Here is a 19991-nt window from a genome sequence, read left to right as displayed (position 1 = left end):
CTGCCCGATCTCCTCGTTCCCCCTGCTCGCTAGCCTTTTCCTCGATCCCCTCCTCCCTGTCTCCCTTCTCGCGCCGCCAGAGAGAGAGGGACCGACAGCGCCAGGGTGCCCGATCCCCCATCTCCCGATTTCTCGCTCTCTCCTTCCTCGCGCTTGCCTTCCCTTGCGCCGCTCTCTCCCCTCCATCCTCCTTCCGCCGCCACGCACACACACAGAGAGGAGCGAGAGCTCCTCACGCCCGCTCCTCGCGTGCCGCGCCCTCAAGCTCCCTGATCTGCCGCCCCTGCTATGGCCGCCGCTCCGGTCAAGTTCCTCGCCGGATCCGGCGACATCCGCCTTGAACCCGCCGTCTCCGTCATGTTTCGTGCCTTCTCCGTCCACGCCCTCCTCCACCAGCAGCGTCGCCGCCTCCGTCCGGTTCCTCTCATGTCGTCGCCCTGTTTTCCCCTGCTTCGAACGAGGAGGCTCGCTGCCGCGCCTTGAACCCTCCTCTGCCTCGCACGGAGTCCAGCTCCAGCAACGCCCGTGGACCGTGAACCGCGCCAAGACCAGCGTCAAACCTCTGCTTCGTCCTGTACCGCGCCCAGTACCACGACCATCGCGTTCCGTTTCTTCACTGCCAAGGCCGAGAGAACGCCAAGTACCAGGATGACGACGACCCGTCAAGTTCATCTACACGTGTGTACCACTACGTCGGAGACCTTGGATGCACCAAGTTCCACTACCGCAAGTCGGACCCTGAACGATCGACGTCTCGTGGACCGTGTACAACTACCATCGCCCGAAGATGTTGGAGTCATCGAGTACCTCTCCGAAAACGAACATGCACGACTACCGTCGCAAAACGAGACCGTCAAGACCCGACCGACAAGTACCCCGACGACCCTGAACATATACGGTCATGTACAACTACCGTCTCCGAGGAACCGTGTAATGGGACCGCCAAGTTCGTCTTTCGTCGTCTCCGAGATCGTCAAGTACCACTATGAGATGTGCAACTACTTCCACGACGAAACGAGAACAACTACCGCCGTTGAAGGCCGTCAAGTGAACATCTACCGACGACGTGTACGACCTACTCCGTGAACACGTACCACTACGCTGCCCTAACGTCTACGGAACATGTACCACGACCATCGTTGAAGACCCCGTGGATGTCAAGTTCCATGTCGTGACCCCGAACATCTACGGACATGAACCACTACTTCCCTCGACGTCCCGAGAACGTCTACTTCCCCTACATCGCATCGAACTCGAACCCCTCCGATAACGCACGTTTCGAAGGTATAACCTCGAGGCGATGTCCGTGAACGTATGTTTGCGATGTTTGACATGCTCGTGTTTTGCACCCTGTTCAAATTGTCACTCGTTTCCTTGTCGCCAACTCGTGGGACACCCGGAATCCGGGAGCGCCCCACCATCTTTTGCACGCATCCGCACACTTCTCCTTTGCATCGGTATCTCAATTGAGTTACCAGAACCGGAACGTTGTCGTGGCACCGTTTTCGTTATCGTTGCCGTGGCACCCCTTTTGTTTCCGCCACGATGACAAATGCTTCATAATAATGCTCTTGTAAACTTTTAATAATAAATTTCATAAACTTGTTCATGTCATCCGCATCATGATAACAACAATTAAAATGTTTAGATTGTTGTTGCAATAAATTACTAAGGGATATAGGGATTTACCGGATTCGTTATTTGTTATATCCGGCCCCATTTAAATTGTTAGATGGTATAGTTTTGTTATGCTTCACCTCTTGCCATGCTAATCAACATTTAATATTGTTGAGTACCTAACCGGGAGTGAACTAAATAATTGATGTGGTGTTCCGTCAATATGCAACTCGTTGCAACTCGTTGCATATTGAGCTCCACTTAATTTGTAGGATTGCTTGTGCAATTTGCCATGCCATGCCTCATTAATCCGGACATGCATCATACTTGATTGTGCATCTTGCCATGTTTATGTGATGGTTGTTTTACTATGTTGTTTGCTCCTTTCCGGTGTTGCTTCTTCGGGTTGGTTCCAATAACGTCATGTTGTGAGGATTCGTTCGACTACGTCCGTTTGTCTTCTTCATGGACTCGTTCTTCTTCCTTGCGGGATTTCAAGCAAGATGACCATACCCTCGAAATTACTTCTATCTTTGCTTGCTAGTTGCTCGCTCTTTTGCTATGCCTATACTGCGATACCTACCACTTGCTTGTCATGCCTCCCATATTGTTGAACCAAGCCTCTAACCCACCTTGTCCTAGCAAACCGTTGTTTGGCTATGTTACCGCTTTGCTCAGCCCCCTCTTATAGCGTTGTTAGTTGCAGGTGAAGATTGAAGCTTGTTCCATGTTTGGAACATGGTTATTTTGTTGGGATAGCACAATATCTCTTATTTAATTAATGCATCTATATACTTGGTAAAGGGTGGAAGGCTCGCTCTTATGCCTGGTGTTTTGTTCCGCTCTTGCCGCCCTAGTTTCCGTCATATCGGTGTTAAGTTCCCGGATTTTGCGTTCCTTACGCGGTTGGGTAATAATGGAACCCCTTGACAGTTCTCCACCTAGCCTTTTCTTTCCCTTTGGTTCTGCAGACTCAAGGGTCATCTTTATTTTAAACCCCCGGGCCAGTGCTCCTCTGAGTGTTGGTCCAAACCGAGCGATGTCCGGAGCTACCAGGGGCAACTCTGGGATGGCCCACCCGACGTCTGGCTCATCCGGTGTGCCCTGAGAACGAGATATGTGCAGCTCCTATCGGGATTTGTCGGCACATCTGGGTGGCTTTGCTGGTCTTGTTTTACCATTGTCGAAATGTCTTGAAACCGGGATTCCGAGTCTGATCGGGTCTTCCCGCTAGAAGGAATATCCTTCGTTGACCGTGAGAGCTTGTCATGTGCTAAGTTGGGACACCCCTGCAGGGATTTGAACTTTCAAAAGCCGTGCCCACGGTTATGGGCAGATGGGAATTTGTTAATGTCCGGTTGTAGAAAATCTGAAGTTGACCTTAATTAAAATACATCAACCACGTGTGTAACCGTGATGGTCTCTTCTCGGCGGGGTCCGGGAAGTGAACACGGTGTTGGAGTTATGCTTGACATAGGTTGTTCTAGGATCACTTCTTGATCATACTTTTATCGACCGTACTTTGCCTTCTCTTCTCGCTCTCATTTGCGTGTGTTAGCCACCATATATGCTAGTCGCTTGCTACAGCTCCACCTCATACCTTTTTCCTTACCCATAAGCTTAAATAGTCTTGATCGCGAGGGTGCGAGATTGCTGAGTCCCCGTGACTCACTGATACTTCCAAACCAGTCTGCAGGTGCCGATGAGTCCTTGCAGATGACACAACCAAGCTCAGGAGGAGCTCGATGAAGATTTTATCCTTTGTGTTGTTTTGTTCTAGTTGATCAGCAGTGGAGCCCAGTTGGGGTCGATCGGGGACCTTGTCGCATTTGGGGTTCTTCTTTTATTTTGGTTCCGTAGTCGGACCTTGTGTGTATCTGGTTGATGTAATGCTTTATTCATGTATTTGTGTGAAGTGGCGATTGTAAGCCAACTATGTATCTTTTCCCTTATTGTATTACATGGGTTGTTTGCGAAGATTACCTCACTTGCGACATTGCTTTCAATGCGGTTATGCCTCTAAGTCGTGCTTCGACATGTGGGAGATATAGCCACATCGAGGGCGTTACACATGTCGAGCCGCCACCAGTCGCCTCCTCCGGCCTTCCGGCAAGGCCAGCATCTCCACCAGCCACCCCGAAGTCTCCACAGCCCGCCCCTCCCCTAATCCTTCGTCTGTCGGACTGGACGGAACGTCTATATTCCCCACATGTCGCCCTCGTCGGTGAGCAGCAGACTCCGTCGCTACTCCCTTCCCCTTCTCTCTCCTATCTCCCTTTAAATCTCGCCCCGCCATGTTTCCTGGCAGGAGCTCACCGAGCAACCATGGAGCCACCCCGAACTCTAGATCCGGCGCCTCCAGCCTCATTGGCCTTCCGAGCGCCTCTCTGACCCTCCTACGCCTAGATCCGTCCCTTGGCAGACGCCTGTCGCCGTTTCTGGGTGGGAGGCAGGAAGCGGCCAGCGGGGCGGCCGACGGCGCGCGGTGGGGCGGGGTAGAGCGCCGCGAGGCGGAGGCGGGGCTGGGTTATTTTTTTCCTTTGTACCGGTTCGAGTTGACTTATGACGAGGACCGCGGGTTGAATAAAAAACAGTAGGGACTTTTTTGCAAAAAGCTCGATGACGGACGACCAGAAACAATCGCTGGTTTATTATTAGGGAAAGATATAGGGAAGAAAAAGAGGAGAGCAGAGGGGTTTTTTTAAGGAAAAAGAGAGGAGAGGTTTTTTGTGGGGAAAGGAAACAACTGCTAACGTAATTGAATCTAACGGCCCGCGCGCGACCGGCCGAATCATTGGGCCGGAACGCCGGCGCAGATCAGTCCCCTTTATATTTACATAAAAAACGTCAACACTTGCATGTTGCAACAGGTCGTACAAGCACCTGACAGAAATATCTAGTCACAAAGGCTCACGAATAAATATGACAATCTTTGTTGTTTATCCTGTGCATATAAACAAAACAAAATTTCAGAAATATGAAGTGTCTAACTTATTACATTCTGTGGTGAGAGGGCATGCATATAACAAGAACTGCTATGTACCACCGATCTCTAGATGAATAGTTTCTTTCACGAGAAGAACTGATGGACAATAATCCTAAGATGTACTCCCTGTGATCGAAAACAAGTGTCATGGTTTTAATTCAAATTCGTACTAAAACCACGACACTTATTTCCGATTGGAGGGAGTAACATATAAGATGATATGAGGTTAGCAACAAATTCCATGAGGATCCTATCTGACACTGACAGAAAGCTCTAGAGAGGACTAGAATTCACCCAATCCATATGCGAACAATCGCACGGCGGTAGACCCGATGGGGGGGAAACAGTTACATTTGTTATACAGCAAGTACAGTCTACGTATAGCCCTGTGTGAGAATAAGGAAAATAAAACTAGAATTCACCCAATCCATATATGAACAATTGAGCGGCGGCAGACTGGATGGGGAAAAATCATGAAAAGATCGCCACACATCATCGATCATACAGTTGTGCAGCAACCACAATAGCAACAGAAGACGATTGATTATTGCTAGGAACACCGCAACCAAAGCAAGGGCTGTCTCTGAGGAAACACGGGCAGGGCAGCAAACCGTACGGGCAGGTCGCCGTTGCAAGAGCAGGGGAGGGGCGGCCGACCCTCCAACACCCCTGATCATCCCTTCCCAACAAAAAAAGGGTGCCTGCGTCAAGGGTGCCTGTCGGCGTCGCTGCCGGTTGGATTCACCTGGATCTGGGGCCGTCCATTGCAGCGCTGCCCGGCACTTTGGGCGGTTGCTCTGCGTCCTATCGAGGGGAGGTTGTGACCCGGGTTTGGGGAGAAATCCATGGTCGGCCAGATGCTGCTGGCCGAGACAGCTTTGGCGCTTCCCGTCGTTTTCATCTTGATGGCACTGTCTTCATCCCTCGGTATTGTGATGTTTTGGGTGTGTTCTGTGGAGTTCTATGCTTGGTGATGCCCTTCGACTACACCGGTGGCACACAGGTGACGTGGTGTCGTCTAGGCCCAGTGTGACTGTTCGAATGTACCCCATGACACAAGTGGTGTCGCGGCGTTGTGCAGTCTTGGTTGCCCGGTGCTTTTCGATTGCGTCGACGGTGTAGTGTCATGGTTTAGTCTTGGCTCGCCGCTGCAGTTCGAGCACCCGTGGTGCCCCTTGTGTGATGTTTTGGGTGTGTTTTGTGGAGTTCTATGCTTGGTGATGCCCTTCAACTACGCCGGTGGCGCACAGCTGCTGTGGCGTCGTCTTGGCCTGGTGTGACTGTTCGAATGTATCCCATGACACAGGTGGTGTCGCGGCGTTGTGCAGTCTTGGTTGCCCGGTGCTTTTCGATTGCGTCGATGGTGCAGCGTCATGGTTTAATCTCGCCTCGCCGCTAGCTGCAGTTCGAGCGCCCCGTGGTGCCCCTTGTTGTGTTGTGTCCCTCCTCGCCATGTGTTGTCTTTGTGTTGTTTTTGCTTTATTTCTCCTTCATGTGCCCCCTGTACTTCTGGTTCACTTGAACCCTATCTTGTATTAGGTTGCCAAGCCTATAGGCAACAAATGAATACAACTAGAGGCTGCGGCGCCACCTGGTGGCGCCTCCTGGGACGGGACTGTGCGCACTTATCTTATGTCAGCACATTGGACTGTCATGTTTGATCATCAGTCTCACTCATGTACATCAACATGGGCATATGGTATAACATCACGATTTCCTGCTCTCTTGGATGTAGTCATATAAAATATTCATTACAACCCTTCCTTGATGAATCAATAAGAAATAAATAAAATCTGAATAAGCTTACAACAGATCAATTTCAGTGTGTATATATGATAGGTTGCTTTGCTATCTACAAAACAGAGAGATGGAAAAGGGAGAGAGAGCTGCCATTAGATGGAAACCTATATAAGAAAGAGCAAGGAACATGAGTGGGAGCAACGAAGCTGAGTATAATAACTGGCCGCTGCTAAAGGTAGACTAAGGGCGTAGGTGAAGACCTAGCAGAGGGCGAGCTGCTGCTTCCGGCCGTCGAGTTGCAACTACTTCCTGCCAACGTCCTCATCCATATCTACGTCACCTCACTTCACACCACCTTGTCACTGACCTTTTCAGGACAGAGATATACAGAAATTGAGATGGAATCCAGTTGACATAAGATATTCAGCCAAACAAACTGTTAGTGACTTCTTCAGAAAAAGAGATGTACATCAAAGTAAGCAGAGCTTCTAGCAGAAACATCATATACAGGTACATGCTGATCACAAAACTGGGAGTTTTATGTGAGAACGGAACCTGGCAATCTATATCAAAAAGATATCTTAACTGAAAATTTAAGCAACACAAGAATATCACACTTGATTGGTTATAATTACTTACGGATTCAGATTCTTACTTTTCTTGTAGAGGCCTAATATCCTTAACTACTTGGAGCAAATTTAACTTAGACCAAATATCTAAGAGTAAGCTTTGGTTGATGCAAAGGTCTGAAGCTTTTAGCATTCTATAAAGGCCTTATGATTGTGCAAAAGTTACAGCTATAGGAATTACGTAACCACAAACCAACAGGATATATACAAAGTAACCACTGCCACCTTGTCGAACCCCACTCCGCCGGTCCTCTTCCTCGTCGGCCCTGGCATAAGATGGTTAACATGGTTAACATCACAAAAGGGCATGGATGTTCCCTTGTTTAGTATCTGAAACATGTTTATCCCGAGGATAGTAAAACAAGGCTTCATACCTGTAACAACGAAAGATGGCATAGAAGTCGAGAACTAATTTTTTCACATAAAAAAAATAGAACAAACTTATGCACACATAAACAGTACACAGAAGATTAACAGAAGAGCCCTCAGTTACTCTGTGGTGTGCAAACCAAAATGCAAGTTAGCTTATTTTCAGTTTACTCTGTGGTGTGCAAACCAAATAAGGAATGCACCATACACAATGCACAGAAGCTTAACAACAAGTATAAACTGAATAGTTCCATCTGCCTGATGCAAAGAAGCACATTTTTTCTATATTTAGCTACATCTCCCAGATTCAGTAACAAACTTATGCACACATAAGCCTTGTTAAATGAAAGTAGTCGCAAAATCATTAATTAGGAGACAAAATAATTTTCTGGAACTTGTGGCATGGTGCACTAAAATGGGCAGCCTGACGTCCTGCTTGTGACATGACGCCCAAGAAACGGTAATTTTGTTCCACTATTAGGAAAGAAACAGAGAAATAGCACTTCAAAGAAAGAAAGCTAAATGACTAATGTTTGTGTAGTGTGCAGGCCTCGGTGTGTGCACCTCCTGAGACTTATAGCAACAATATCATACAGATATGATGTATCAGGAGCAATTGTTTTTCTCTAGTTACCATTTTATTCAGTATTTTGTCCAATCTCAAAATCTGAGATATGCCCGTATCCAACTATTAATAAATTAACTTGCAACTGTTGGCACAAAAAAGAAGCAGCTTGATAACAGAAGAGCCCTCAGTTATCCGCTTTTGATGAAGGTCAGCAGTAGCGGGGCGTGGCGGCGGCCATGCCCGAGCACCCAGCGTCCACAGAGCCGAGGAGGAAAAGACGAGCGAGTGTGGTGGATGCGTGCACCATGGATGGCCTCCTTTCCTCCATGGTCCACCGCCTCCAGGCATCCGCCTCATCGGCCGATCTGGTTGACAGGCAGAGCAAAAAGGAGCATGGCGGCCATGGCGTGGGCACGATCAAACAAACTTTTGGAAGAGGGGAACATAGGCGCGACATTGGATAGACATATACCTGAAAGTGAACATTTGTTGACTTGATAAGTTGAGCGTTGAAGCAGAAATCGTAGATCGTGTTAAAGAATTAGCTCTTCTCTGTCAAAATGTTAGGGAAAAGGTCACACGATTAGCTCATGTGTATCAAATTTTAGGTAAGTATGTCTTGTACTGTATTAAGTCAACATGCTACAAAATTTAACCAAAAATTATAACAGGATGCAAAATCAAAGGAGGTGTACAAGGAGGGAAAGGTAGCAATGATATATCTCTACCCAATTTTGAACTTACCTATCAACATAAGACATTATCTTAATAATGGGCAGATTCTGCAAGCAAACCATTTTTCGCAAGAAAGGGGTAAAATCAAGCAGTTTACACAACTACAAAAATGATTTTCAGCCAAGCAGATGAAAAAAGGACAAAATTACCCATGATTAAAAGATATAATTATTAAAGTTCACTGAGACCATGATAAAATCTATAAAAGCTAAAGTATCTAGTTGTCAAGAAACCTGTCTTTGATATGACTGATAATGGTGAAGGTGTAACCTTAGAAACTGCTTCAGTGTCCAAAAAAATTCAGATAGATCTGTACTCAATTGTCATTAAGCCTTTTACATGGTTAGTAGAATTCCTTGTGATATATAATGCGACTAATTACCCTCACAGTTAAAACAGGATATATCAAGTCCAAGGAAGCACATGAGGTCAAGCAAGCATGGAATCACTACCTGTTGTTCTTAATTAAAACCAAAATCAGTAAAAAAAAAGTAGCACTACAGAGGACCTTCAAGTTATATTTCTCATGAGCAGCTTGCAACACTGAAACCCCAATAAGAGCATTAATAATCTTTTCGTCGCCAGCATTGACACCCCAATACGAACAAATGTCACAGATATCCTGCAAAGTAAATTCCTGTTATTGGTACTGAATTGCCAATGGGGTGACAAAACAATATAATTTTCAAACAAAAGAATGCACTACCCATCAGATATTAAGCAGTAAATCAGCTCAAGAGAAAAGGGCATGGAATCCTGACCAGATGATTAAGTTCCGGTATAAACTGCAGGTACCACAAACTCAAGCCAATACAACGATATGCAAGAATCATGTGGAGATGATGAGAGACGAAATAAAAGGAAACTCACAGGAAGTGCAGATCATGGTGAGAGAGAGAGAAAAGGACCTGTAGGTCGAGCAGATGCCGTCGGAATCAGCAAAACCAGAGAGGAGGACGACCTCATGTGGACGAAATTTCAACAACAAAAAACTGTGCAAATCTGAAGTATCACAATTAAATTTTTAGTCTGTTGTCTAAATCTGTACATTACATGACCAATGTATAATAGTACCCTACCTTCTTCTAAATGGCTCTTATGATTTTTTTTAGAGTGCAAACCAATGAGATTAACTAAATTATCTCGCAATTCCATTAGAGACGACAATAGCAGCAAGAAAGCATCATAGTTCAAGTTATGCAACTACCAACCTGTATTTTATTGAAACAGAAGAAACTTAGCTTAAGTATACAACTTCCAGACTACAGAAGCAGCAAAAAGCATTATGGTTTAGGCTTTGCAACTACCAAAATGTGATCTCATGCGAAAAAAGGACAATAAATTGTTCAGCTTAGCTTCATGTTTCAGCTTACACAACTACCAAAATGTCAGTCTAAGCCATTGTTTAATGCTTTCAGGAAAAGGATTACGAGAAAGGTCACCCATTAATGTGATTCAGATCCAGCCTACCACAAGGTCAGAGAAGTTAATCGTCATTCACGTTGGCATCATCCGCTGCACCGTTTTGCTCCTGCATTACTGTTTTTTATCTAGTTTCCTCTGTTATGCTCCAGGCTTCATTTTTTTTGATTTTGAAGATTGCACATAGCAGAGCAATTAGCTAAAGACCTTAACGATGCAGATCATAAACCAGCAGTGCTAACTGCTGACCGATGCCAATACATTAACTACCACTATTTTCTTCCCCCAAGAAACCCACAAACATTTAACCAAAGCATCAAATTCGTCACCCAAATTACCCAAAACACATAAGAACAACAGTTCAGACTTCAGTAAATGCTACAGCACGTAGCGGCAATCAAATTTAAACATCCATAGTGCATACTTCATAGGCACTGATCCTAATAAAGATATCTTGCTAGTCTGCTACTGTAAAAAAACATGCATTTAAGTTAGATCCGCCCATGAATACAGGTAAGGATCCATGACAACCAAAACTGAACCAAGCTTTTTCTACTTCATTTTGAACCTCAATCAAAACAAGACTTTTCCTTTTTGAAACTCAATCAAACCACGAAAGATTGACAATGTGAGGAACTAAGGAAGAGGAATTGAGGACTTACCATATTGGAGGCTTGGAGATGGACGAGATGAGTAGTGAACTGACACGCCCGCCAGCCGCTGCAGAAGACACCTCGCCGGCGCACCCAACACTGCGGAGGCTGCCCGAGCCCGGGCCTCCATGCCGGCGGCGTCGCGGCGCAGACGGGAGGCCTGGCCCCGCGAGACGGAGAGATCCGTCACTGCCACAGATCGGGGGCGCGGGTATGCGCCAAGGGCCGACCCTCGTCATCGCCGCCATTTTCCGTGTGGCCACGGTATGGCTAGCATCCGCACCAGCGCGCGGAGGGGAGAGGAGGCAGGGGGTGAAGAGGAAGCAGTGGCGGCGACAGTGAGGAAGAGAGAGAGGTTGCGTATGGGGATGGAGAGAGCATGGAATGCTGGGCTGGGCCGCGTGCATGTGGCCTCCTTTGCTGCGCCCAGCCAAAATTATTGATCGACAAAATAGTGTCATCACTTCCCATTGGCTGTGCTGCACAGTGCGCATCTTCCGACGTGGCATACTCGCGCCCTTTGCGCAACACGTAAAGGGTTTAATATTTTTTTTGAGGGTAAATATCGCCGCTTTATTTTCTTAAACGAAGTTCGGAATCACGTCCGCAATCACATCCAGAATGCATTCTGGCGGCGACGCGTAAAGGGTTCAATTTAGGTGGAAAGTACCTTGGTGAAAATTCGAAAAAAAAAGGTTGCAGTAGCCGCGGTTACAACATCGCGGGCGGCTGGGCGTGCGGCCATGGCCTCGAGCAACGGCGACGCCAGGGCTAGACGAGGCCCCCGGCTGCCTTTGTGCACTGTAGCTACAGTGTCTGTTATAGTGCATGAAGAGAACTTGTCTCACGCCCCTGGCAGCAGGTCGTATTGCATGGGTTGTCGCGACCCTTTGCAGCATCCGACGGGTGACGCGCTAGCACTCAAGGTAGGAAGAGTTAGTAAGGGCATGACAATGATGGCATATGGCTACAGATGCATCATGATAAAAAGTAGCTTAAGACATCTATATTGATATTATTTTTCTTCCCAACGCAAGCTACATCTAGTGGGCCTCGGTCAAAGAATAAAAAGTAGACTCCCACTACACATGCATCCCTACTCTCCACTTTAACTTTTTCATCTTTATGCATTGGATCATATTTTTTTCTCCCAAGCACCTGCCTCCTGCCACTACACTATTCGAATATTTTTTTCCTGATATCCGATCCTACAGGGCCTACGGGGCATCACTATAAGGCTATGTATTGGCCATGCCATAAAGAGAGGAGGGAAAAGAGTGAGCTCAGGGCAGGAGCTCCCCATGACTGATGATGAGAGAAAAGAGGAGAAAGAGAGATGCGGGAGGAAAGAGACAAAGAATGGGAGGGGCTGGGTCACTAGTGCAGAACCGGGCAATAGCACCGGTTCGTAAGGCCCTTTAGTGCCGGTTCAGGAACCGGCACTAAAGTTTCGGCACTAAAGGCCCTCCCCCTTTAGTACCGGTTCAGCATGAACCGGTGCTAAAGGGGAACCACGTGGCACGAGCCAGCTCCGGGGGCCGGGAGCCCTTTAGTACCGGTTGGTAACACCAACCGGTACTAAATGGTTGTGGGTTTTTGTTTTATTTTGTATTTTTCAATTAAATTTGTGTTATCAATTTAATTTAGGATTGTTTTACGTTATAATGAGTTGTAGTCGTCATCATCATCATCATCGCATATTAATAAATAAATAAACTCTAGCTAGCTAAAAATCATCGTAGTCGTCTAATTACCACTATTTAATCATCATAGTCATTACCGCTAGCTATCTAATCATCATCAACGCTAGCTAGCTTAAAGAGGAAACATTCACTTTGTAACAGAAGCAAAGATATCATCAAGTTCAACATAATCATCACCAACATCGAAGTTCAGGACACGGACATGAGACAAGTACTAATTAAGAGCATGAACTACTAGCTACTGATCCTGCTGCTCCCTCTCAGGTAGAATAGCATAGAACATGTATAGCTCTCCTGATTCATCATACTGGAGCATGCAGATGAATCTGTCTCCTAATCTTGGGTTGCGCTTCTCCTTACTGCCCCCTAGTACTTCTCTGCGATCGTTAACAATTTTGCTCCAATCTTTCACTATTAAGCATTCTTAGCTTTCAGAAATCCTGAATGCACTCATGTGCAATGTAGGAAATCTTGGTCGTAAGCTAACCATTGACATGCGACCTTTTGTCTCGATCCACTAAGGCACAACTGTCATCGGAAGTCCCTTTTGAACAACATCGTATAGTAATTAATATACTAAGCAATGAAAGTTTAGCTTCAAAAATAATGTATGCAAAAGATGCACTAATTAAGGACAAATATTTAAAATCTTACCATCTTTTGATTATAGATGTGACCGTAGTTCAATACAATCACCATTGGTCGCACGTTTTGAGTACTAACATTTCTAAGTTTAGGAAAAAAATTTGTCTTGATAGTATTAAGATCCTCAAGCCATGAAACATAATGACTTATCTCCTCGCAGTTTAGTTGAGCCACGGGGCAGTAGTAGGTCCTGTCTACCAAGCGCCGGACATGTTTGCTTGAACCGAAATAAGCTGACAATACAAATTAGTTGTCAACTATTTTTGAATAAACTGTATGAAAGACATAAACATATGCATGCATGGTTGAGAAAAACTCACCAAATGGTAGAGGCGTTTGCACATCGACCCAGATGTCTATATTACCTTCAATATCATCTTCCGGGCGAATATCAAAGGTGATAACCATATCAGGCTCAAATGCATAAGCCTTGCATAGTGCTTGCCAAGTTTTGCATTCAAAATGGGTGTATGTGTCTCCATTATATAATTTGACATTGAAAGTATACCCATGCTCCGTCTTCAAGTAAACTCTCTTTACCTCCATATCATCTATAGCACTAAAACCTATCTTATCCAAGACAAAAATTCGTGCATGGCAGGGGATGCGCTAGTAGAATAGTGAAAATTTAAAATTATAAGTTGAAGCAAATGAAGCATAAGTTTTGCATTCAAATAATAATTGACAAAGTGACTTACTGTATCAACTTCGAATGTCTCATCCAGCTTGATGCTGAATCGCCTACCATCAACAAGGAAATTTTGGTCGCACAGGCCGCGCAGGTCTTCACAGTGTTCGCACATAATAAAATCTTTTTCGTCGTCAGGTGACATTTCCTATGTTCATATAGGTGAAACATTAAACACCTAAATCTAGCCAAATATATATTCATCTAACATTTGACATTAATATATCTAACTATATATTCAATTGACATTACTATATATTTAACTTTTCTATCTAATTCATCTAACATTCGACATTAATCTAACATTTATATAAACTCAAAATATATAAAAATTAAATAAACAGAAAAACTCATTAACAAATAATATTTTAATTAGATCATCAAATCTCATATACCTAAATTTTCTTACTAAAAATAAACTAGTTATATTAATTATTCAACTAGTTCTAATCTCATATACCTAAATTTTCTTACTAAAAATAAACTAGTTATATTAATTATTCAACTAGTTCTAATCTCATATACCTAAATTTTCTTACTAAAAATAAACTAGTTATATTAATTATTCAACTAGTTCTAATCTCTAGTTCGACAATTTTTCTATCTAGCTAGCTAATTCATCTAACATTCGACATTAATCTAACATTCGATCATCTAATTAACTTTTCTAAAAAACAGAAAATAAGTAAAAAAAAATGTGTGTCTGTGTATGTGTGTGTGTATGCATGTGTGTGTGTATACGTATATGTGTGTACGTATATGTGTATGTGTGTGTGTATGCGTGTGTGTGTGGTATATGTGTGTGTGTGTGCGGCCCCGTACGCCGCCGCCCCGTACGTACGAGCGGGGGCGCCAGCGTACGGGGCGGGGGCGCCGGTGTGTGTGTGTATGTGTGTGTATGTATGTGTGTGTATGTGTGTGCGGGAGCGAGAGAGAGACGTACGGCCCCGGCGATGACGACGGACGGCGGCGGCGTTCGGGCGGCAGCGCGAGACGACGACGACGACGGGCGGCGGCGGGGATAGCGACGATGACGACGGACGACGGTACGGGCGACGGGCGGCGACGACGGGATCGAGCGGCGCGCGCAGCGGAGGTTGGAGACGAAGTGGGGAGATGAAACTGAAATTTTCGTAAGTGCTATATATATAGGATGGGCCTTTAGTACCGGTTCATGGCTCCAACCGGTACTAAAGCCCTATTTTCGCCAGGCCAAGCGGCGGGAAACGAAGGCCTTTAGTACCGGTTGGAGCCACCAACCGGTACTAAAGGGGGGCCTTTAGTACCGGTTGGAGCCACCAACCGGTACTAAAGGCCTTGCGCTGTCACCCCAAAGTTTAGTCCCATCTCGCCCGGCGCAGGGCAGCCGCACTGGTTTATAAATCCAGCTGCGGCTACCTCTTCGAACTCCTCTATATAGCAGGCTTCTCGGCCTAATTAATTAGGGCACGCTGCCCTATGAGCCTGCTGGCCCGTCTGGGCCTGCATTTGCACACCCTAGGTCTGGCAGGCCCACTGGGCAGCGTGCCAACAAATTTTTTATATAGTTTTTTCTTTTCTGCATTACTTATTTTCTTATATTTATTTTTGAGTAGTTTTTTATATAGTTTTTTCTTTTCTGCATTGTTTATTTTCTTCTATTTATTTTCTTCTGGAAATTGAATGCTGCATACTGAACAATTAGGTAAATGACCGAAAAACAACAAATGATGTCAGAACATGTTGGAAATTAATGACGTCGCATTAAATGCTGCATACTGAACACAAAAGAAGTCCGGAGTTTAAATAAGTTATTAAAAATAAAAAAGAGGTGCAATGCTGGTTAATTTGCTTCAAGCCTTTCGGAATAGTGTAGACTGCACTGCACATAGCTCAGTGCAATCTATGCTATTCCGCAAGGCTTGAAGCTAATCAACATGGATCACAAGATAGTTTTGTTAAATTGCATTACTTGTAAGTCCAGTTAACATGGATGCTTATGATGCAAGAGCAATAGCAAAAGTGAAAATTTGGCACAAATAGGTAGTTGTGTAACTAAAATAGGTAGGAGGAGAGATCGATAGCTCTTATGTCACAAAAAAGAAGTTGTATCAAACCTTTTATGTCGGATCTAGAACAAACCAATCGGTATCGCCATCATACAGCCCAACCGTTGCTCGTGATGCATATATATGCATATCAAATGCACGGTTGGACGTATGATGGCGAATTCGAATGATTTGTATTCAGTCGATGAACTGGTAGATGTATGCAGTCGATGAACTGGTAGATGTATGTAGTCGATGAACTGAAAGACTTATGCAGGGAAGGCGAGAGGTGGGCTATATATAGGGTCGTCTGGCTCACAAAGTGATTGTGGTAGTTTCGATCCAACGACTCACATGAACTAGGAAGAAACACACCCTTGATCCAACGACTCGCAAGAGCTAGAAAGAAACACACGATCCGTGTGATTCTTTCTGATTGGTGGGATGCACATTAGTACCCACTCCGTACTCCGAAACCCTGATACTCAGAAAGAGTTTGTCCAGTTTGTACACGAAGTGCGTCCAGTTTTTGCCGTGACCCTCTCTACTCTTTCACGCATGCTATGCGGGTGATATGATGATACCATGCCAAGTTTCAACATTTTCAGGATTCATTTTGTAGTGATTTTCAATTTCACGGTCATTTAGCTCTCTAAACAATTAGGTAAGTGACCGAAAAACAACAAATGATGTCAGAACATGTTGGAAATTGATGACGTCGCTTTAAATGATGCATACTAAACACCAAAGAAGTCCGGAGTTCAAATAAGTTTAAAAAACATTGAAGTGGCCATGTAACAGATGAGTTCTCGTCTGAAACCCTGATACTCAGAAAGAGTATGTCCAGTTTGTACACGAAGTGCGTCCAGTTTTTGCCGTGACCCTCTCTACTTTTTCGCGCATGCTATGCGGGTGATATGATGATATCATGCCAAGTTTCAACATTTTCAGGATTCATTTTGTAGTGATTTTCAATTTCACGGTCATTTAGCTCTCTAAACAATTAGGTAAATGACCGAAAAACAACAAATGATGTCAGAACATGTTGGAAATTGATGACGTCGCTTTAAATGCTGCATACTGAACACAAAAGAAGTCCGGAGTTTAAATAAGTTATTAAAAATAAAAAAGAGGTGCAATGCTGGTTAATTTGCTTCAAGCCTTTCGGAATAGTGTAGACTGCACTGCACATAGCTCAGTGCAATCTATGCTATTCCGCAAGGCTTGAAGCTAATCAACATGTAGATGAGCATTGCAACTCTTCGTCATTGTCTGTGCACTCACGGCTTATAAACCGCTCATACTGCCTCTCTCTTGGCGAGGTGGGACTAAAAACAGCTTGCCATAACCTCATTAGTACCGGTTCGTGGTACGAACCGGCACTAAATGATGATGGTGGGGCCATAGCCTGACCGCAGGCTGACACAGCCTCTTTAGTACCGGTTCGTGGCATGAACCGGTACTAAAGGTTCGCCATGAACCGGTACTATTGATCGCCGCCACGAAGCGGCACTAATGTACACATTAGTGCCGGCTTTAATTCAAACCGGCACTAATGTGCTTCACGTTTGACCCTTTTTCTACTAGTGGGTGTGGACCCCACACGTTAGAAAAAGATAAAGAATGGGAGAGGCAGGGTGTGGACCCCACACCAAACGTGTGGCCGAGAGTGTACCTATCCAACCGCACGCGGGGGACCAGCGGGAACTTTCATCCGGTTAAACGGAACGGATCGTTTACCATAGTAAGTTTTGTATCTGAAAGACATGCAATGACTTTACCATAGTAAATCTTGTATCTAAAAGACATGCACTGACTTTGCTCGTTAGAATTCCGGCTGCTTCAACTTTTGACTGTAATGGCAAAAACAAGGATAAACATAGGAATTAACGGCACTGAGTATGTGGAAATGAGTATTGTCGGCAAAACTACATGCAGATTGTATTCTTAAATCAACTTAAGTAATAGATATAAGAACTACTCAGCACATCAACGTACTAGAATTGAGCAATACCAAGGTACTAGAATGATGATAATACACCACTACCGGCAAAATAAAACAGGTTGTTGAATGGCAGGCCATGCAGCTCAGCAACCACATTGGCGGAACACCAAATGAAGGGTATCCTCGCTCTGAATCTTGTAGTCTGCCAGGGTGCGGTCGTCATGCAGCTGCTTGCCAGCAAAGACGAGGCGCTGCTGTATAGGGGGAACGCCGTTCTTCTCATAGATCTTCACCATGATACTGTTGACGGTGTCCGAGCTCCCAGCCTTAAAGGTGAGGATCTTCCCTTGCGGCGTCTTCACGAAGATTGGCATCACAACATCCGGGCTACACGGGAGGAGGAGGAGAAGAGTGGACCCTTTACAGATGTAAGATGTTGTGGTCAGCCAAGGTGCGCTTGCCGTCCTCCAGCTGTTTGTTGGCAAAGATGAGGCACTGCTGAACCTTGGGGAAGCCCTCGGTGTTTTCGATCTTGGCCTTCACCTTGTCAATGGTGTCTAGGCTGTCTACCTCAAGAGTGATAGTCCTGCCTTCTAGCGTCTCTGTCACGAAGATTTACATCTTCTCTTGGAGGTCAAGCGTGAAATCATGCTTGATGCCGTAATCCGCTAATGTACGGTTGTCTTCCAGCTACACCCCGTCAAAGACGAGGAGGTACTGCTCCTGGATCTTTGCCTTGATGGTGTAAAGGATGTCTGACAAGTGGACCCCCCTAAGACAGATTTTCCTGCCAGCGGGATTCTTGACAAAGATGTGCACTTTGGATGGGCTAGTAAACCAAATCAACAGTTGTTAGACAATATTTAGGCTGTAGAACAAAACACAAAAACGTCAACAATTCCATCAGGTAACAATTGTTCGACAATATTTAGGCTGTAAAACAATAAACAAAAACGTCAACAATTCCATCAGGTAGTACAAGCAAGTGCCGAAATTAAAAAAAAAACTCCAAGCAAGAAGAGAAATCTACTCTTTAAATACCTTGTTTATACAAAACATGGTATCGCACTAAGCCTAGCATGCAAAGTTCAAGACTTGAGCAACCATAAAAATATACATGGTATCACTCAGTTCTGTATATTTTAGAGACCAGTTATAAGTATTCATCAAGTGATACTTCTATTCGTTTAACACACTTGTCAAGTGAGACACGCGTTCTTAACCGTGTAGCAACAAACATCGGCATCTTTCTCTACTCTCCCCCTATACAGCCACTACGGTGTTGTCTTCTCCCCATAGGCATCTCCATCTTCACCTTCCTCAAGGGCGAACGCAATCTCACTCCTCACCTCTCTCTGCCCAAAACTCACTCCACTACAGCTGCATCATCTGTTCATCACCTTCGGCCCCCCATCATTCCCCATCAGTCTCGCAATTCCGTTATGCACTCCACCATTTTGTCTGACTCCGATGTCATGTGCGTGCCCAGCAGATCTCTACCATGTTGCCAATCACCACCAGCGATGGATGGTGGCATCTTACTATGGACAAATCATATAGGACATGTGGCAATTCAACACATGTCCTACTGTGTGGTAAGAAAGGTGTACCATTAGATTCTTGCGGCAGTGGCAAACAATATTCTTCTCCAAGTATGATGCCTTGCCTTCAGCAAGCTTTGCTACCTATCGTGCCAGGACAAACATCAAGTTTCTCCCATTTCCTCCTTGTCAATCATCGCATCACCCCTACACCTCTATCCCCTTTCATCACAATTGTATTCAAAATATGATGATGCATGTTGTCAGATGTGCATGAAGCGAATTTACATGTGACTAATCAAATCAAAGGAGGAAACCTATTTTGTTAATTATCCTCCACATATAAAAACAAAAGGTACAACTACCAACAAAGACAACTCACCAATCCCACAGTTTAAAGAATATGCATGGCCAATATAGCTGGAGAAGAACATTCATAGCAAAGACACCGGCTAGCTCTGTGTGCAGATTTGGAAGCTTTTCAATATTAACAAGTTAACATTATGCATTATTTGATGGAAGGGGTTGGTCTTTCTCTAAGAAATCAACAGATCAAATAAATAAAAACAGGATAAGAAGCAAAAAGCAGACATGTAGAAACCATCTCTGGTTTTAATCCAATCGACCAACTATTGCTTGTTGCTATGACAAATGTTTTTCATTGTGAACAGAAAAGATGAAACTACAGTTCAGTATAACGAAGTAATCTTCTGGCCAAAAAAC

General features: G+C 44.8%; 1 pseudogene; it reads right to left on the bottom strand.

The window, feature by feature from the left end:
• Nucleotides 1-19991, bottom strand: part of LOC125546173 — a 62042-nt pseudogene that overhangs the window by 34247 nt on the left and 7804 nt on the right.

Source organism: Triticum urartu, chromosome 3 (genome assembly GCF_003073215.2).
Source record: "Triticum urartu cultivar G1812 chromosome 3, Tu2.1, whole genome shotgun sequence".
NCBI lineage: Eukaryota > Viridiplantae > Streptophyta > Magnoliopsida > Poales > Poaceae > Triticum > Triticum urartu.
Note: the sequence above shows the minus strand (reverse complement) of the source record. Positions and strands in the feature narration are given on the sequence as shown.